Genomic DNA, 18393 nt, shown 5'->3' with positions numbered 1-18393 from the left:
GGATTAATGTTCCCAATGCTGACCAGGAGAGCAGGAGTGATATTCGAAATATTTAACAGCTTGTATAGCCATGTATCACCCAATCTAAATAGAGCACCAATTAATCAGAATGCACATTCGCCACTGAGCACAGAGACTAAATGTGGTCTTGTAGCAGAGGCAAGACCATATTTCTGCAGCTCATGATGTTGCTGATTATGCACCACTTCAATAGAGTTTTTGCTTACTCTCTTGCATATTATTGCATAATAAATAGAATTAATGCCTTTAAATGGAATGCTCATTAATTTATACTTATGTTCTTAGCCAGGGAAAAATCTGGGAGCAGAAACTTCCTGTTTGTATGTATAGGTTAGAAGTGATATAATGAAAAGCTTGGAAATATTCTTGTGGAATAATACTTGTTTTTTCAGAGTTAGTCTCAGTCTGGATCATTTCCAAACTGCACAGAATGTTCTGAACCAAATTTAATAAGTGCTTAAAGTAGAAATAAGAGCAAAAAATAAGAAACTCTGGTTTCTAAGACAGAAAAGTAAGTTACCAACACTTGATGGCTCAGGTATAATCAGTGGCATGGCATTTCAAAAAATTATGAAAGAATGAATAGCAGGGAAAAGAGTTGTCTTGTATTAATAATGGAAATTATATATAATTTCTGAATTATTCTTCACTTTATCTGCTTGAAATTTTCTCCTATGAAATGAACCTTGCTGTGTCCCCTATCTTGTAAAGATTAATTTCTCTAAACATTTTTCAGTATAAAAAGTATTGAAAGGAAAAATTAAATACATTACAGACTATTTTTTCAGTAATGCTATTAGAGTTTTAACCTGGAACTTAATGTGTAATTCTTTATTTTAATGTGCCAATATTATTTTTTGAAGAGATCATTTTCAAAGCTTTCATTGGAACATTAATTTTCATAGAGTTCTATATTATCACATTTGTTAGCAACAAATTCAGCCCTATGTAGCTTAGAAATAGCAATTGCTTTTGACTGGAAATAAGGGTGATTGTGTTTAGAAATCATTCCTGACTGATGATATGGTAATCCCAATTATAGATTCTTAATCCTGGGGCCCTGTTTTATAAATAGAAACTTATAATTTTTTAACTTAGATATTGAATCTAATTTGTTCCCACTTTTCTTTTAAGTTAATATGGCTCTGTCTATAGAATCTATTAAAAGAAATTATATTGTGAAGTTTATGTACTCTTTCAAATTTATACATGCACATTCTCACAAAGCATACACAGATAGCAGGCATACTCCATTTTTCGACTATTAAAAGTGAAACTATTAACTAGGAGCATACAAAAATATTTAAAGCATCTTAAGGAGAGAAGCCTTGAATTGACTGAAATAACTTCTTGTTTGTAATCTGTCTAGCTAGTTAGCATGTAGGCACTTTGAGATCAGAGAGTTCTGAAATCATTTTATACCACTTGGTTTCTCCTTTACAGGGCATAATGGCTTGACTATTGATGGGTTTTCAACAATGGTTCTTGGTTAGCAATATTGAGCATGTTTAGCAAGCATGACTTTTCTGTGAGAATTAGAGATGGCAAGTGCTAAATGCTCACACAGCAGTTGATATGAATTATGGTAGGAACTATTATTACTACTACCATTCTGTATTATAGACATCTTGTTACCGTTCCAACAAATGTAGAAAGTTGAGAAAACTCCTCAGTGAAAACATCTAAAAATTCTAAATATATTGTGTAATAGAGAACCATATTCAAAATGGTAGTGATTTTATAAACTTTTATTTCATTTAATGGTGTATACAGTGTATGAGTTTTGTACAAAATAGATCCTAGCCTTTTCAGAGAGGCATTGTACATTACTAAAAGATTCTTAGCATATTTATATTGTATTACTATGCATATTAAAGTGTAACCATGTAGAACAATAATCAGTACTATGAAGGCATTCCTATTTTTATTTCATTCCAGGCTGCTGGGAAATGCTTTTTATTTAATATTGTAGAGAAGTTAATACTGGATAATATACATAAATATGATCATCTGGGAATTACATTTAACTAGTAGTTGAATTTCACGTAATCAAACAGTTCAGTTTTGCAAACTACATGATTTCTTTAAGAATGCCACATGGAGAAATCCCTGACTGTTTCCTATCCAGCTCTTGTGGGGGCTGGGATATAAGATAGACATAAAAGTATTCAGGAAAAAAAATGTTCAGCTTGTTGTGCTTCCTTTGCTTTATTTTGGCCCCATCAATTTTTATTACTAAAGCTTTGTAAATTTAGTGCCCCGGGCATTTCTTATTTTTGCTTTTGTTTTGTTTTTATTTGTTTGTTTGCTAGTACAATTAAGGACGGTAATAAGAAGTAGACACGGGGAAATACACTTGGAATTAAGTAAGATCTCCTTTAATGAATTGCACATAAAATATGATTGGTGGGATGGATCTGCTCAAGGACTGTTGAGGAGTCAGCGTTTGAGAATGGTAGCATGTTGTCCACACCTGTAAATTACTAAGCAACCCTCACAAATTAATGTTTAAATTCACAAATACTCTTCAAAGTTGGTGGGGAAAATGAAAAACAAATGAATGATAAATGGAAACCCTGATAGAAGCATGGTAATAAGCTGTGTAAGGTGAGTTCCTGTAAATAAATGCAATGTTTAAAGAAGTGACATCAGAGAAAAACCTGGGAAAAGACAAAGAATTAGTAGCTCTTGGATAAACAGATATTTTGATGATTGCTGATGAACAGACTCAACTTTCTGAAGTTTTCAAATCAAATCAAATTTTGAAAATTTTACATTAAAAATAATTATATTTTGCTCTCTTTAGAATGTATTGTGTGGATATATATATACAAATAAAAATAGAAGGAGACATAGAAAATAGATTACATAGATAAGTATATAATAGATATAGATAGGCACACCAAGAAACAAACACACACAAACACATATGTTTGTATAGAGAAAGAGAAAGAGAGAGTGCACATTTTATTCAAGGTATCCATTCCAAAAGGAAAATTTCTTAGCCTTCATTTGTACCCTAAATTTCAGCTTTGAGTCAATTTATATTGCTGATCATGAAAGAATGGACTTTATAAGTGGGAATTTGAAATAATTTAATTATCCTGGTGTTATCTGAGTGCCACTATAGTTAATTCTCTCATGTATTGATAGCAAAGGAAACAGTGACATGACCTGCAGCTAACACATTTTAACTAACTCCTTCTATACTTTTGATATTTCATAATAGAGTTTGATACCTTGTTTTGCCTGATTCCCTTTCTGTATTCAATCTTGATTTATGTCACCATATTGAGGAAAAATGTTTTTTATTTAAGTTGTATTACTTCTTTATCTCTTCTTCCCCCAAAAGGCCATTGCATTTTTAGTTAACCCAGTTCCTATGTCTACTCAATGAGTATATCCCATTATACATAGGCTCTTCAACTAGATCCAATTTATTGTGTTTCAACAGGCTGAAAGCTTGAGAGATAGCCATAATATTGTCACTTTTGAAGTCTTTATTAGTGAATGTTTAAACCTATTGAAGTAAAACATAGTAAATATCAAAGGGTGACTAGCAATCATTTGAAAGCTGTTCAAATTAGTTGTAAACTTATGAATTTCAAGAAGTACATGCCATTTTGTCAGATTTTCTGCACCATAGATAGCAATCTAGCTTGCTGAGGACAGGGTCATACATATCTTATTATCATGCAGCTGGTACAAATGTAATTTGTTAAAAGAAAAGTTGGAGTTATGTGAATTTATGCTTTATAGACCAGGGCTTGATGGGGATTGCAATGAACTATTTTGCATTAGCTATGGAAGGTACATATTATGTGTATTTGAATTAAGATGTTTCACTCCATCTAAGTATTATTATATTATATTAGCCAACCACAACTCTGACATACCATTTCTTCATTCAGTCATTTCCCGTTACTTCCGGGATAGTATTTAAATTTCCAAGCAGGAGTTTAATGCTTAGAATACTTGATATTGCCCTGCTTTCCTTTTTAATCTTATTTCCAAATGTCCCCTTCATAGATCTTCTATTTCAGCCAATGCCATCCAAATTTCATTAGCAATTGCCTTGCTAATGGTGTTTAATTTTCTTGGTGAGGAAAAGTAAAGAGTAAGTAACCTATTGCACTGGTTTGCGGCAGTTGTGTACCCTAGAAAAGCCATGTTCTTTTTCTTAATCCAGTCTTGTGAGGGAAGACCTATTGTTCAGGATGGGCCATTTTGATTAGGTGCATTCCATGGAGATGTATCTCCACCTATTCAAGGTGGGTCTTAATCCACTTATTGGAGTCGTTTAAGAGGAAACTATTTTGGAAAAAGCTTCTGAACCAACACAGATAGAGATATTTGGAGATGCTGACAGAAAACAACTCAGGGAAAGCTGTTTGAAACCAGAAGCTAGAGGACCACCAGATGCCAGCCACCTTTCTTGAGTCAAGGTATCTTTATCTGGATGCCTTAGTTTGGTCATTTTTATGGCCTTAGAACTGTAAACTCATTACTTAATAAATCCCTTTTATAAAAGCCAACCCTTTCCTAGTATATTGCATTCCAGTAGCATTAGCAAACTAAAACACCCACTTACTAAATGCAACAGAAGAAATTTCAAATACTACCTTCTCTAAGACATTTTCCTTAACCCATTAAAGAGAGTAGAATTTCTTTTGCTTTAGTTATTCATTTTACTGCAATGACTTTGGGAATTTGGACTGTGGGGATTTAAATCACGCATGCATTAGGCAGCAGCTGTGAAACCCCAAACATGTTACTTACTCTCCATGAGTCAGTTTCTCCCTCATAAATCTGGATTGTGAAGATAAGACAGGTCTGCATGTTCCTTATCCATACTTATGAAATCCAAAATTCTCTGAAAAAAAAGTTCTTTGGTAACTCAAATGGCTGAAGAGTCAACCTAACCTAAGCCCTTTCAGAATCACAAACTGTCTTAAATTGATTTTAGAGTATTTATCATGCTTAGTGTAAATATTCATGTTTCACTGCCAAAATGCTAGTGCATTTGATTTACATTGCTGTGCAAACCCTCCTTGCACTTGTTTAAAAATACTTCTTTGCTTCATCAATAGTGGTGCGAAAACTAAATGTTTAGAAATCAATGTGCTCCCTTAACAATCAGCTTTAACTATCCTAGCCCAGTCTAACAGTAGAAAGCTAGCAGAGCACTTCTGATACATCCTCCACATTTTCCAAAATTTGTCCATTAAATTTAAAATGAATACCTAGTGTAGGTACTCACTATCTTGGTAAATATGCCCTACTAACAAACTTGCTGGAAATCAAATCTAATATAGCCCTAAGGGAATATAGCCTGTCATTTAAGAAGAAAATAAGCATATGAAATAGATGTTCTACATCAAAAAGGCTTTTCAACCAGAAGAAAAAAATCATAGGTGGAAGTAGGTATGTTAGAAGAAACATGAGGAAGATCCAGACTGGAATTAAGTTTAAAATAATCTCTTTCTCAAATCTGGACCATAAAGTTCTCTCTAATTCTGATTGAGCCCCACCCCTGCCTCAATACACACTTGTTAAGCCTTCCTTAATATTCTTTATCATATATTAAAAGCTTTTCTCTTTTTATTGTTCAAACCAGATGGAATTTATACTGAGCCCATCCAAGTTACCACACATCAGTCAACCTCTAAGTGGGCCAGTGGGAAAGCATAAATTGGTTCACAATTATCTGAGAATATATACGTAGCATAAGGCATTTTAAAAGCCTAGGGATGACTTGGTGGTTGTACATTTAGCCTCTTTATCCAAAGAGTTGAGGGCTTGTTCCATTAATAGAGAACCAGAGAAATCTAAACACAGGAACAGATGGAGTAGAAAAACTAAAATAAGGTAGAAAGAGCAAGGCCAATGTTTGGCCTGAGACCTCAAAATTAAAAGCATCCAGCATCACAGGCAAACTCCCATATTCTTATTAGAGGAAAATTACTTATCAGTAAAAAATATCTTATAGGATATTGTTGATTTTTAATAAACATCCGTTCTCTTCCTCCTTCAAAAAGAGTTCCTGATTTCATTTAGGTATCCTCTTTTCTTCAAATTGCACATATGCTCCAGCAAAACTGATCCCATCCCAAGTTTCAGGGGTTGACAGAATTGACTTTAGGTACATTAGCAATTTTGAGAGCAAAAGGGAGTACTATTTAATTATGACAGAAAAACTGATAAAAATGCCTTTGGGAAAACTGAGATGTATGGTCACCATCTGCCGTAAGAATTACTCTATGACCCAATTTGTGACAGTACATAGCAAGGGTATTGGCTGAGGGATTGAGGAAAGTCCTTCCTTTTCATCTTCTTTTGGACAGTATCTTCCCACATTATGGAAATAGTAATAGCTACAATTGGTTTTTTGCCCCCTCAAGAAGTGTGCATATGAAGAAAGTCCTAGGAAAACAGAGCTGGTGGTGTAGAAACAAATCAATCTTCAATCTCAAAATCATCCCAATGTATATATCTGCACCTCCAGGTATGGGATGATTTTCTTATGGTTTAAGCTAAATTGAGAAGGGTTTCTGTCACAGCCAGAAGCATTGTAATTGATTTGAATTGGCTTTGGAGAGCTGTGAAAAATGTTATTTTTCCATGTTCATTTGAAGAATTCTAGTTTTTCTATCTGAACCTCACTCTCTGTATTACTTTCTGCTCTTTTTTTTTTTTTTTTTTTTTTTTTTGGCCATTATTTTCATTCCTCATTGACTTGGCTCAGGGATCCCATTATGCAACTCAGTCTCCTCTACCTTTTGTGGGTTTTACAGCTTCCCCTGCTGGCCACGTTTACAAGCCTGTCTGCAAACTCAATAAGAGATTCCAGGCAATAGTCCTCTTTTTATAACCCCAATTATAAAAATTTTATTCTTATGTTTATTTTTACTGGGATCCTAAATGCGTTTAGTTAAGAATAATAAAAAAGTCTGAACACACAATTCAGAGACATAAGTATTCCTGGGAGATTTTGGAATTTAGAAGAAGGGACAATATGAGAATGACACAGATGATGCTGTAATTGGTGCTGTACTTAAGTACCAGTAAAGCAAAACAGCTTTCATCAGAAAAATTCAAAAAGATATTTTGTCAAGTTATTGAGTGTCAATTTAACTATTTCTAACCTGGCTTCATTTTCACAGATGTATCTAGGTCCATATCTATAACTTTATCTGTGCCTATATCTACACCATCTATATCTATTCACCTAATCTGTTGTATACCTATTGATCAATCTCTCAATCTGTACATATAGTGTATTCAATGTAACAGCTTATGTCTTCTTAAAGATTTCAATCCAACATTGACAATCCAAGCATATTATGAAATTAAAAATATTAAATTTAAAATATAATTCCAGAAAATAGGCTACTACTGGAATTGAGAAACTCTTAGAAAATGAAATATCTTTTCTCTAAGTATTAATTCAGAAAAGACCTAAGAATAGTTAGAAACCTAGTGTTTTACATACTGATTGCAATGCAATTGAATTGTAATATTAGGAATTCTAGTCATACTAACATTCATTAATTCTTTTCCAAGTAATTCTGAATAGAACCAGGTTAAGGAAAACAAAACACACAAAAAAAAAAAGAAAGAAAAATAGGGAAGATAAAAATTTTGCCATTCATCAGAGTAACAGAGTTCTTTACCTATCTCCCAACATCCATTATCCATTTCTTCCATTTAATAAATAAATCTCCTGCCTAGAGACAACAATCCAAAGACTGTATCTCACAATGTTCCCTACAGTTATGAACAGTCACATAAATTGGTTAAAGCCAATGAGGGGTGAGCTTAAATGATATGTTCCACTTCCAGGTCTTGGATTTTAAAAATTGCATGTGTGTCCATCAACTGATGAATGGATAAACAGAATGTGCTCTATAAACATGATGGAATATCATTCAGTAGTAAGAAGGAATGAAGCCCTAATGCATGACACTGTAGATGAACCTTGAGAACATTATGCTAGGTGAAATAAGTCAGACACAAAAGGACAGATGTTGTATGAACTCACTGATATGAACTAACTATAATATGTAAACTCATAAGCCTAAAATCTAGAATGTGAGTTACCAGGATATAGAATGAGGCTAGAGAATCTGGAGCAGTTGCTTAACATGTGCAGAATTTTTAACTAGTTTAAATTTAAACATTTGGAAATGGATAGAGGTGATGATAGCACGACAGTGTATGCATGAGTAATAGTGCTGAATGGTAGGTGAATGTGGTTGAAAGGGCAAGTTTTTGTTCATGCCTGTCACCAGAAGTAAATCTAGAGGTTAAAGCATGGGACCAGATGACACAGTGAATCTTGTGGTGGATGATGACTGTGTTAACAGTAAAAATATAAAAATATTCCTTCCTAAACTAAAACAAATATATAAAACTATTACAAGGAGTAAATGATAGAGTGGTATGTGGGGAAAATTTACCTATTGTAAACTATAAACTATAATTAGAGTAATATCTTAATATCCTTTCATCAGTAAAAAAAAATGTACCACACCAATACTAGGGGTCAATAATGGAGTGTGGGTGGAAAGAGAACGTGATGATACTGTGAGCCATTTATTGTATTCTTTGGATGGATTTCATGGTGTGTGGGTATATCTCAATAAAATTGCATTAAAAAACAAAATTTTCTAATCAACCAAAATATATCTATTATTTGTGAAGCTCTCCATTCTCTCTTTTTCTTGCTGTGGGCTGGGGTAAAAATACGGTTATATTCATCCTCAATGATGTGGAGGAGGCTTATGCTCCATCTCATGGTGGATCAGCAAAAAAGAAGGGATCTGAAACCTTGATTACCTTGGTAAAGCAGTGCTTATGCACCAGTTTTTGGAAACACTAGATTTTTTTTCTCCAAATTAGCTTTCACTCTACTTTATTTACTCAGTGAACGTATTGCCATTTTAGGGCAAATATCCAAATGTTTTTCAATAGCAAACATGCCATGCTTGTATCTGCATGCTTTAGTTTTCTGATAAGGTCAACATAAGATGCAAGGCATAGTCCTTTCTAGAAATATTAATTGTAAAATTTAAGTTCAGGACAAACTCATAAAACATCCAAACTTACATACACACACATGCACACACACACACACACAAAAAACTCCCACACCGGGCAGGCCACGGTGGCTCAGCAGGTAAGAGTGCTTGCCTGCCATGCTCGAGGACCTGGGTTCGATTCCTGGTGCCTGCCCATGTTAAAAAAACAAACAAACAAAAAAAACACATAAATAAATAGACAACAACAAGTAAACCTTAACTAGTTTCACTCACATTAGAAAATATCATTTCATTGAATATGCCTAATGGCCATTTCTCTTTAGAGATCATCAATAAGAAAAATTCAGTGATTTCATTCATTATAAGGTTTAAGATCTAATTTATGCATTTATTTTGAGGATAGACATCCAAAACCAAATCATTATAATGTTTTAAGAATCATTTAAGTTTCATGGAGCATCTGAAAATAAGTGTTTATTACAAATAAAAGTTTGCCACCCTCCAAATATGCTAGAGTGACTCTCCTAATCAGTCTCCCCATTTCCATATCCCCATGAAATTCATGTTAATAGTGTAGGTAACAACATTCTCTTTAAGTACTGATAGAGAACAATAATGCATGTAGGCTGAAACTTGATCAAGCTTCATTTTATAAAAACTTGAATCTCAATATCTGTGCTGAGTTATAAAAGCATTAAATTATAAGGGGAAATTTTTTCTGTTTCATTAATTTTACAGTGAATAGCAATTTTCCACACTTCTCATCCCACTGAACAAATCTGTTCATTAGCACAAAAATAAGAATTCATACAATTCTCATATAGATGAATATTCAATTTCTTGTGCATTCATGGTAACTTTTGACGTTCATTTAATGTTTTTAAAAATATGTTTCAACCATACCTTTCATTTCTTTTGTTGAGTGTAGTCCATTCACAGATAAAGTGTATGCTGGGTTCCTGACTTAAACACATGGGAAATGCCCAGCCTGGAAGAGTTCAAATGATGAGAGCTTATTTCACATGTGATTTATATATACTCAAAAATACATATGTATGCATATATGTGTATGTGCATACATTGATATTATATGTGTGCATGATACATATATGCATATATATATTTATATATGTTTGATTTGACACATATATTGCTTACTAATTGTATAGGCAATGCAACATTCATGGCAGCAAAAAAAAAAAATGACAATCCTAACATTACAGGCATCTTAAAATGTCAGTGAGTGATTGTGATTTAAAATAAGTAATCTTTAAGGAGCTATTAATTTTAAAGAGCTTTTAGTTTTTATTTTAATTCAATAAATACAAAAGGTGTATATAATATAGTGTGAGAACAGTTACTATTCAGGTATATAATGGCTGTAATAGAATCTCAAGTAAGAATGACTTAATCAGATCTGTTATCGGACAGAGTGGAAGAAGTAAATTTTTTTAAGTGAATAATTTTGACTTTGTCTTGAATTGCAAAGAGGAAACAGAGAACATACATCAAATATTTCTCATGTGAAAGAAAAAAGTTTTGTAAAGACAAGACAAAGAGCAGTGCTATATGTAAGTTGGTGTGCCTGAAGAGTAACGTGTAAATACAATAATGGTTATTCTGGAACCAGCTGACCCCTACTTCATCCCCCAGCATCTCTCAGTTTCCATTTCCACAAAAATAGTTGAGAATGCAAAAAAAAAAAAAAAACATACTGAAGATGATAGTTTCGTATTGAAACAAAACAAAACATGAACAAATTTTACTTTAAAATGAATGCTAAGTTGATGGTTGATAGGGTGGGAAGAATAAGATGAAGTTTTTCAAGAAAAGCTATTTTGTCTCCCATATTAATATTTTATTTGTTGCATTTTTCATGATCAAATAATCATGACAAGTATAGAAAGAGAAGAATTGCATACAATTTTTGTTGCAATTTTTCCCTCAAACACTTGTATTTTAAACCAGACACCCGATTTCTGTATCTGTTCACACTGAGACTTTTTGGAATCCACTGAGACCCATTCTACAAACTATAAATAAAATTTTCCATTTTAAATTGCAAAGTATTTTTCTTAAGTACTGTAATAGTTTTCCCCACGTCTCTTTTCCCATTCATGTTTTGCTTCCAAATTATGTTTTGCTTCCAAATTGCATTCCAGGGAATTGCCCCTTTACCCTATAAATTTTGTTGCACTTTAAATACAATTTAAGTTTGATAATATTTATAGATTGAATGTCATCTCACAGAGCACTATAACTAAATAAATAACTGGCAATTAATTTGCTCATATTTTTAAATAATGTCTTGCAATTCAACCAGCATGTAACAAATCAAGCTTCATTTTATAAAAACTTGAATCTCAATATCTGTGGTGAGTTTTAAAAGCATTAAATTATAAGGGGAAATTTTATTCCCTTTTAATGGCCTACATTACAAACAGGTATAGTGTATGCAGTTGCAGATGACTTTAATAGCTTTTGCCCATGATTTATTTTTTGCAAAGGATGAATTGCAGATTTTGCCTAATTTTTTTAAAAAAGTAAATATTTTGATAAGCCTAAAAATATTGAAAATGAAAGTCATAACAGTAATTTATCATTACTCCATTAAAGTGACAGCAGCCAATGCTATGCCTAAAAATAAAATAGTTTTGGGCCAAGTGTTAAAATAAGATTATATGTAGCGAGCAATTCTTGACCTTGAGGTAAAAACTTTCTTATTTTTCATTACTTATGTTATTATTGTTTTGGGGGTAGTGTTTTTCTCATGTAGACTAAAAAATTGAAATCTTAATGAGGTAGCATAGTCAAGTATCTTAGTTTGCCAGGACTGCTATAACAAGGTACCAGAGATTGACTGACTTAAACTACAGGAATTTATTGTCTCACAATTTGGGAGGCGAGAAGCCAAAAATCAATGTGCCAGTAGCCATGCTTTGGCTGAAGACGGGAGCTTTCTTGTGGTCACTTGCTAGCAATCCATAACTCAGTCTCTGCCTCTATCAAATGGCCATGTGTCTCTTCATGTCTCCTATTTAATCCTTCCCCTGTGTTCAGATTTCCTCTGCTTATAAGGACTCCAGTCATATTGGATTAAGGTCCTCCTTGATTCAGTTTAGCCTCTTCTTAGCAAGATCTTCAATGATCTTATTTACAATAGGTTCACATCCACAGGACTGGGAGTTGGGACATGAAGATGCCTTTGTAACAGTGCTGATTCAATCCACAGCATCAAGTTAAATCCATTCCAATGAGATTGGTCATGATTATTTTAAACATGCATTTTTGGAAGTTTAAAATACCATGCAAAATCATTAAATTGCTTTAAATTAAAAAAAAACAACCCTCAAGATGGTCTGGTTATGTGAGGTTATTCCTTTATAGTATGTATTTCTTAAATACAAATAAAAAAGTTATTAGGCTATTAGGTAAAATAAAATGACATGTTTTCTTGCAGAAGCCTAGGTACTTTCTACCACTTTTCTTTGACTTTTTTCCAACACTACTTCTGTTGAGAACAATGCTTGATTTTTGGTTGATTACCATGACTAGTAAGGGAAGGAATAACCTAGCTGTCCCTAAAGTCATAGTGCAGATTTAAGTCTTAATAACTTCAGAAATATAAATGGCATTCCTTTAAAATAATTGAAAGTTGATTTATTTAATTTTTGAACATTGATTTGATTTTTTGAATTTTGAATAATAAATTTCCATTTTTATTTTTTGGTTTTGGTCTCTCAGATTGAAGATGGTAACAATGAATAAAATATATAATATTTAAAAGCCTTGTATTTAAAAATTCTAAAATGATCTTACTTTCACATTCTGTAGACCTGAGTTTGGTTCCTAATTCTTGTACTATTTGTGAGAATTTGATGAAACTATCTGTTGCCTCCTATGAAAAAATTGAGCCAATAATTCTACCTTGCAAAATTTTTGTGGCAATTAATGAAAGTATATATTCAATTTCTACTATAAGGCCGAAAACTTGGTAAATGCTCCATAACTGTAGATATCATTGTTGTATATTATTCATTTATTTTATTTTTGTTTAAAACAAACTAGATGGCTAAGCCCAATCAAGGAGAAAATAGTAGCACTTAAGTGGAACCATATGAAACATATCTATAATGTTCACTTAATAATGCCATTCTAATTATGGACCACATTGTTTTTAAGCACAGCCTATTTTTTGGTCACTCACACAAAATGATACTGAGGCAATCAATTTAATTGTCATGGTATCCATCATTACAACTGAATATAGTACAGAAAGGTGATGGGGCCAAACATAACTGAATTTCAGCCTGAACTAATACTGTGCTATTATGTTATTATGGCTGTGTCCATGGACAAATTACTTAGTTCATAATCATCAATCCTCAAGTCCCTGATCCACAATATACAGATACTAGAGGTCTCCAGTTATGAAAGTTTTATTAGTGTGTTTTAGAAGAAACGGACTCAGTCACCCTAATCCACAGTCTGTGTGACATTCCAACCCCCTCTCAATTTTTCCACATATTTGAAATGTGTGGTGGTTTGAAGCTGTATGTAGCCCATTCCTATGGGTGTAAAGCCAAATAGGATCTTTTGATGAGACTACTTCAGGTAAAATATGATCTTAATCTTACTACTGATGTCCTTTATAAATGGAATGAGTATATAGAGGGAGCTAGAAAGCCTTGGAAGCAGAAGCTGAGAGCCATAAGAGAAGAGAGAGACCAGCAGACACCACCTCTGGAAGAGAAGCAGAGGGTTGCAGGCAGCTTTGGAAAGAAAGCAACACCTTGATGATGTTTTGATTTGGACATATTCTTTGCCTCAAACTGTATGCTAATAAATCCCCACTGTTTAAGCCAACCCATTTCAAGTTATCTGCTTCAAGCAGCCTAGCAAACTAAAACACAACACGAGGTACAGGGTAATTTTTTTTTTTTCTGTTCCAGGAAAATCTGTGTCTCTCACCACCAGAAAAACAGGTCTCAGAAAGCTTGGACCTTTTCTGCTTTGTTTGCTGTTGCAGTTTCAGTTCTTGATATACCATAAATCAATCATAGAATGTTTGTTGACTGATTTAATTAATGAATTCACTTCGACTGTATATCTAAATTCTTTAGTGTCTCTGCCTTTTAAAATAATAATGACCATTACTTTTTTCTTGATGGGGGGGGGTGTCTCACCCTCTAACAGGATAACTGGCAAAAGATATAAAATAACAAAAATTTTCCTTTTCTTCTGACACTAGAAAATGTGTAGAACAGAGTTTTATTTTCTTGCTGTGATGGTTTATGGCACCCCACCTCTTAGAACGCAGAACATCTTTTGGTCTTCAGAATGAAAAATCATGCACGTAGTTTCCTGGCTGCTATGATAAAATACCATGTAATGGCTGGCTTAACAATAACAATTTATTGGCTCACAGTTTTGGAGGTTAGAGGCTTGGTACTTCCCAAATCGGTAGCATTCTGGCTGCTGGAAATTCTTGGGTTCCTTGGCTTTCCCGTCAAATATCGGTGTTCTCTCCTTTCTCTTCCAGTCTTCTGCTACCTTCCAGCTTCCAGCTTCTCCCTCTGACTTTATCTCACTATTTCTGAAGTCTTCCACTATTAAAGAACTCCAGTAATCTGGATGAAGACCCAGTCTCAATCAACTCGGTGACCTCTAAATTTATTATATCTTTAAGAGGGTCTATTTACAATGGATTCAGAGCCACCAAGAACATGTCTAAATTTGGGGTATGTAACTCAAGTCAATATGAATATCTTTTAGCTTTGTTATGAAAAAAGTTGAGAATATTTATAAAACACAAAAGGACAGTGCCTGGTAACAAAATGAGTTCCATAAGCAGAAGGTTCTTTTCTGGTACGGCTTTCCATACAGCTATTAGTGATTTAGAGACACAGAACCTATGTGATTTGGGGGTTCATGAAATCAGCACTTATTTTATAGGTGAGAAAATTGAGACTTGGAGAGTTTAGTTAACTTTTCTATGGCCACACACTCAGTAAGAACTAGATAGACCTACGACTGAAATTAAAGCTTATATGTTCTGGAAATGCCAAATGGGTATGGAAATTTGTAAATGCTCACTTTTAAGTTGTTGCTTAACACATCAGGGATTGGTAACCATTAATGCAATGGCAGTGAACTACAATGAAAGAAACATGGATTGTTCAATAATTTCCTAGAGTCTTTTGGGGGGATATAGAATGCAGGGTCGCTTTTTAAAAAACCTGCTTGATGATATTATCAGTAAAGACTAAGTATCTCTTAACCCTATATATGTAGGAAGTTTCTCAACTTTGAAACTACCTGTTTTCTCCCCTTTTTCACTTCAGAGTCAAAGCTACTATTGGTGGAAAGAAGCATACTGCACGGAAAAGACTGAATTTGAGTTGAACAGTAATATAACTATTTTATTATGACCAATATCCATTTATAACGCTGTTTTAGTTTCCTGGGCTGCTAAGGTAAATACCATTAAATGGGTCAGGTTAAACAGTGAGAATTTATTAGCTCATGGTTTTGTGGCATAAAGGAAGTACAAATCAAGGCGTCATCAAGTCAACAGGTTCTTCTTGAAGGCTGGCATTCTGTGGACGGCTACCAGTGACCTTCTGTTACATGACAATGCACATGATGGCCTCTCCTGGTTTCTGTTATTTTCCAGATTCCATTGATGATCAGCTTCTGGCTGCTTCCTATCACTTTCTTCTCCCTCTGTCTGAATTTCATTCCACATATAAAGACCTCCAGTAATAGGATTAAGACCCATCCATGATTATGGGCCAAACCTTAACCTAAGTAACCTCACCAAAATGTCTTAGTTATCGTGGGTTCACACCCCCAGGAATGGATTAAGTTTAAGAACATGTTTTTCTGATGTACATACAGCTCCAAACCACCACAAATGGTTTCCACCACATTGGCACTATGACATTTTGGGTTGAATAACTCTTTGTTGCGGGGCGTTGCTCAAGGTACTGAAGAATTTTAGCAGCATCCCTGACCTCTTTGCACTAGATTCCAGTAACAAAAAATGTCTTCAGACTTTGCTAAATATACCCTTGGGGCAAAATTTCCTCTGGTTGTGAACAGTTGCTTTAGATGATGAATGAAGTCATAAATATTAGAGTGACTTTCAAGATTTGACATGCATTAGAATTTTTTAGCAAAAGTTGTTTAAAACACCTCTATCTGGCCCTCACATTGGGAGATTCTGATTGAGTTGATCTGCTGTGACTTAAGTCATTTACTTTTGTAGTAAATTCTCCACATAATTTAGGCACATAAAAAAGACTGAAAAACACCACCTCAGTGAATAGGGAACATATAGCTCTGGCATAAGAGAAACACAAAAAATAGTCTTTTAGCAGTAGTGTAACAGAATAAATCTATCTGGGTTGTTCTGGTTTATAAAGGACACATGGGCCAGGGAGATATTTGTGTTACCAAAGAAACTGAGTATCAATTGATGTATACATTAATGAGAGCCTAGGGAAAATAGAACTAGCTTCTCCACTCCCAGTGAGCCCATTACATACTGGATCCATGATTACAACATAGAATCTCTGTCTGGGAATGAGGGTTGGAATGGATCAGCCAAAATTTTACATTTCGGACTTTTATTCCCCTACAGTTGGCATAGTGGGCAAAAGCATGAGCTGTCAGTTCAGACTCTATTTTTCAGTTCAAGCTCCAGCACTCACTATCAGTATAACCTGGATAAGTTCCTTGATCTCTCTCTACACTTTAGTTTTCTCAACTGCAAAATGAGGACAATATTAGTTCTGACATATGGCAGACAGAATAACCGCCTTCCAAAGATGTTGAAATCCGAATCCCCAGAACATGTGAATGTTACCCTACATAGTAAAAGCTCATTTGACAATATCATTAAATTAAAGGTCTTTTCCTGGGGAGCTTATCCTGGCTCATTCAGGTGTGCCCAATGGATAAGCACAAGTGTCCTTATAAGTGGAAGGTAGAAGGATGTTTAACAGCTATTCCAAATTGATTATGTTGGATTTTAAATTTGGGTCCAGGTGGAGATCAAGTGCAAAATGGAAAACTGAGGCCATAATGCATGAGCAAAGATAGTTTGTTACTCACAGATGTGAGGTGGTGGTGGGGTGCCATGAGAGATCAATGGGAAGTATGATTGTCTCAATTGGCTCAACTGGCATTTAGGGGACACATAAGCAGGTCAAGATGAACAATGGGTTTTACTGCAGTCCAGAGTGGAAGTTAGTTGATTTTACCCACACAAGTCAAGGATTCAATTCGTTTAAAGTAAACGTGTATGTAAAAGGAAAGGGACTGAGAGTCTGAGGGTGGTGGGGCTAACTAGCTTAACATTTGAGACCAGCTTTGGGTGTTAAGTGTGCTGTGTGGATGTTATGGGTAGTAGACACAGATGTGGATTTGGGCACTGGGGGAGTTTATGCCTCTAGGTTGGAAAGCTGCTTATTACTTGGGCCAAAGGTCAGTGTTGAGGGAAGTGGCTTAGTCAAAATAAGGTAGATGCTGAGGCAGCACACACACAAATATCTTGATAGTTACATGAACTACAAAGGAGATGGTGATGTGGTGATGGATGGAAAGATTGGAGTGATATTGCCAAAACCAAGAAGGCTGGTTGTGTCTAGAAACTGAAGGAAGCAAGAAGTGGATACTCTTCTGGAGACTCCAGAAGGAACCAGTCTTGTTGATACCTTGATTCTAACCTTGCAACACTCATTTCAGGCTTCTGACCTATAAAACTTTAAGAGGATGAATTTGCCTTTTTTTTAAAACCATTAAGATTGTGGTAATTTGTTATAGCAGCAATAGGAAAGTAATGCATTATCTCATAGAATTTCTGCGAGAATTGAGTTAAAAAATGTAAAGCATTTAATAGAGTGCTTGTCATGAGAGAACTATCAATAAATGTTCACTTGCATTAGCAACAATATACTATATGCCTGTAAATCACTAATTTGTAAAAGAATCTATCATCCAAAGCTACAAGATTTAGTTTGCTACATATATTCTCACACTTTTTGCTTAAAAATAAGATTGACTATGGGACTTACTGGAAGATGGCAGGATAGGATAGATCAAATTCATCCCTGCCCCAAAGAACAGCAAAAGAAGTGTGGAAAAATGACCCAGACAGCAATTTCAGGGTATAAGTGACCTGATAGTGTCTTCTACACTACACAGGGAGGCTCTGGTGGCAAAAGCTGAGGACCTGAGACACAGAGATCTGAAGATCCTCCAACTAGTCCAAATAGCCTAACATGGCCCTTTCCAAATGGAGGCCCTCAGGGGTGCTGTATTAGTT

General features: G+C 34.5%; 1 long non-coding RNA gene across 4 annotated transcripts in view; it reads right to left on the bottom strand.

The window, feature by feature from the left end:
• The window catches only part of LOC143648003 (uncharacterized), a 122848-nt gene that overhangs the window by 75309 nt on the left and 29146 nt on the right, over window positions 1-18393 (bottom strand). For 3 of the 4 annotated variants that reach the window (XR_013158307.1, XR_013158308.1, XR_013158306.1), the window contains exon 2: window positions 9966-10050. This is a non-coding gene — a long non-coding RNA (uncharacterized LOC143648003). Of the gene's footprint in view, window positions 1-4800; window positions 4895-9965; window positions 10051-18393 lie in introns of all 4 variants that reach the window. The other variant, XR_013158305.1, reaches the window with a different exon arrangement.

Source organism: Tamandua tetradactyla, chromosome 10 (assembly GCF_023851605.1).
Source record: "Tamandua tetradactyla isolate mTamTet1 chromosome 10, mTamTet1.pri, whole genome shotgun sequence".
Taxonomy (NCBI): Eukaryota; Metazoa; Chordata; class Mammalia; order Pilosa; family Myrmecophagidae; genus Tamandua; species Tamandua tetradactyla.
This window is presented reverse-complemented; position numbering and strand designations above follow the sequence as displayed.